Source organism: Microtus ochrogaster, chromosome 16, assembly GCF_000317375.1.
Source record: "Microtus ochrogaster isolate Prairie Vole_2 chromosome 16, MicOch1.0, whole genome shotgun sequence".
NCBI lineage: Eukaryota > Metazoa > Chordata > Mammalia > Rodentia > Cricetidae > Microtus > Microtus ochrogaster.
The window spans coordinates 13700054-13703130 of NC_022018.1; positions in this window are offsets into that span (position 1 = coordinate 13700054).

Below are 3077 nucleotides of genomic sequence, written 5' to 3' on the forward strand. Positions count from 1 at the left end.
ACAATTGTTTGTGATTGATCCCCATGTTAGCCGACTTCATGTAGATGCCGTTTTGAAAGCCAACATTCCAGTTCTGCAATGGATTGGCTATGACCAAAAAAATCCCCTTTGTCTTCCTGCAGTTCTGTTTCATTTAAAATGACACTTCTTTGTGTGTATGTAAGCTCATTTTAAGTCTGAATCCCAACAGATGAGAAAGGCTTGCAGCTTTGCTGGGGTACAGCAATGGAGCTGGAAGTTGAACCCCCACAATCATTATTGTGGCTGTCTAGTTGACTGGAAGAAAATCAAATTTAAGTTCTTGCTTTCCCAGCAAGTTTTGAAGTACAATAATAGGCAGGTTGAATGATGATAGCAAAGTTTAAAGTTAGAAATTAAATTCTAAAAGTATAGTATACTTCTAGTTCAGAGATGTTTCTAGAACCAAGGACATCTCTCTAGTACCTGAGGTGACAATAGTGGTATTTTTCATGAAGATTTGAGTGCCAAGTTTGTGTAGATTACAGAATACAGCTACTGTTTCTTCTGAGAAACTTGACAGTAAGTGGAGAGCTCTTAATAAGGTCAGTGTGCCTGGAGAGAGATATGTGAATAGCTTGCACAATGGCACGAACGGGATCTTGGCAAAATATTTTCAGTTCCTGTTCTTAAACAACTGAAGTCCAGTGACTCACAGGCTCTGCCTGTAATTGCCAGACTCTGGTCATGCAGAGGAGAGAACATTTCACCGTCAGAACATGTGTAGATCACAGTCCTGATGATGGAGGCCCACTGGCTTTCTTGTTTGCTTGTCTCCTTCCTGCATTCTACAGCATATCTGGAGTATCTGCAGAGGCGGCAGCAGCCTGCTTTTTCTTATGACAGAGAAGCCAAAGCCACTTGGGCACACGGGCTGCTTAGAGTCTCAGGGGTGCAGAGAGGGTGGAGGAGCATGCTCTGGCCCCTCCGGGTGCCCACAGTGGCCCAAACACTGCTCTCGTGCTTTGTTTGCTGCAGCATAGGGTGACGCAGCTCCTGTCCAGAAATCCACCTTTCCTACCTGCATGGGATTAACGGAAAGGCTCCTGCTGGCTGCCGGCTGCATTTCCTTCATATGGAAGCGTGTTCCTGTACTGTGTCAAGCGACAAACAGGAGCCGCTGAGAGTGGCCTGTTCCCACAGGGCAACAGTTTGGGTGGTATCAAAGCCTTTGGCCTCGTGTTTCAATGTTCCCTGCTCCATTGACTCTGATAACTTGAAATCTTACAGCAATCATATAAGACTTGAGGGATGACGAGATGGTTCAGCAGTTAGGAGTACTTGCTACACAGCCATGAGGACTGCAGTTTGTGTCCCAGCACCACATACCAAGGTGGGCCTCCTGTGCTTGCCTGGAAAGCCCAGCTTCTAGGAGGGTAGACAGACACAGGAGGCTCTCTGGGGTCAGTTGCCTGGCAGCCTAGTCAAAACCATGAGCTCTTGGTTTAGGGAGAGACCTTGGGACCAAGGGAAAAAGTGATAGAAGAGACAGCAAATGCCCTCTTCCGGCCTCCAGGAGCACACAGGCCTGAACATTCACATACCCAAGCACATATATACACACAGAAAGACAACCAGAACCATCCAACCTGAGACCTGAATGCAGAAGATTCTTCCTCATTGATGAACATTTTTTTTTTTTTTTTTTTTTTGGTGATGCTGCCACTCAAACCCTGGCCTTGAACAGTGTGGGCGAATGTTTTACCACTGAGCTACCCTCAAATTTGTTATGCTCTTTAAAACAAGGTTTTGCTAAGTCATTCAGGAAGGCTTTAACTCACTCTGTAGCTTGGGCAAGCCTTCAATTTGCCATCCTCCTGCCTCAGTAACTGAGATTATAGTCCTATATTACCAGGAGAGTCCTCCTTTATGATTACTTTTACCTAAATAAGTGACCAGGATTATGGGAATAGCTGTCTTGATGATTTCCCAAGTAAGTAAGATCATGGGATGCTGCTGTTGCAAGGCCTTGGAGATTTCTAGCTTTTGCTGCCTAGGCCCACTCCTTGGCACTCAAAAGATGGCTCAACTGTTAAGAGCACTTGTGGCTCTTTCAGGGGACCCAGATTTTGCTCCCAGCATCTACATGGTGGCTCAAAACCATCTATCTAACACCAGTTAGAGAGGACCAATGCCCTCTTCTGACGTTTGTGGGCACTGCACCAAAAGCGTACACATACGTTTGCGTACACAAAACACCCATACAGATAAAATGAAAATAAATCTTTAAATATAAAATGAATCCACTGTCTATATTCCCCCTGCTAGGACACTGCTTGAGTTTTCTACAAACCTCTACATCCTCTTGGATTTCCAGAAAACCCTGGTTAGGAATGAGGGACTCTTTTCCTTGCAGCGTAGATGTCACCCTTGCCTTAACTGGTGGCACACTCTTTTGTCTTTAACAAACTTCTGCATTTTTATGTTTGAAGTGGCCAAAATATGTCCCTTCTGCTGCCAAGACACACAGGTGATTCAAGGCCACAATCCAGCCCAGAGGCCAGCCATTGTTCTGCGCACATTCCTGGTCTAAATCGGTGTCCAATCCTGCTTGAATGGACTGTAAATTGGGTGAAGGTATGACGGGCAGGATGACCATTGTCCTCTCCCCCTGAGATGATATGGGGCAGCAGATTAAAAGGTCGCACCTTCCAGGTTAGCTCTTGGGTTCTTTTCAAATCTCCATAAGAGCCGGGGCAAATGTTGCTTGGATTATTTTCCCATCTTTTTTGTGTGGACATTGTGCCTCCTATTTTCACTTTCTGGGAAATTTGCCAGCTTTCCAAGGACTGGGTAGTGAACAAAATAAATATTTGTAGGTGGTTTAAAAGGAGAACAAGTCTGTCGGATGTAATCCTGCCCATCCAAAGGAAAGCATTTTAATTGCCTTTCAGACGTTTTTAAGTAATTAACTTGAGCAACCCGGAAGGTCGATTTACTAGGTGGCTTTTCAGATTTGTGATCAAGAGGTGTGTGTGTGTATGGTTGTGTATGGTGTGTGTCTGTTTGTGTCTGTGTTGGGGGGAAGAAAGGTGTCTTAGAAGTGAAGGTGAAAAAGA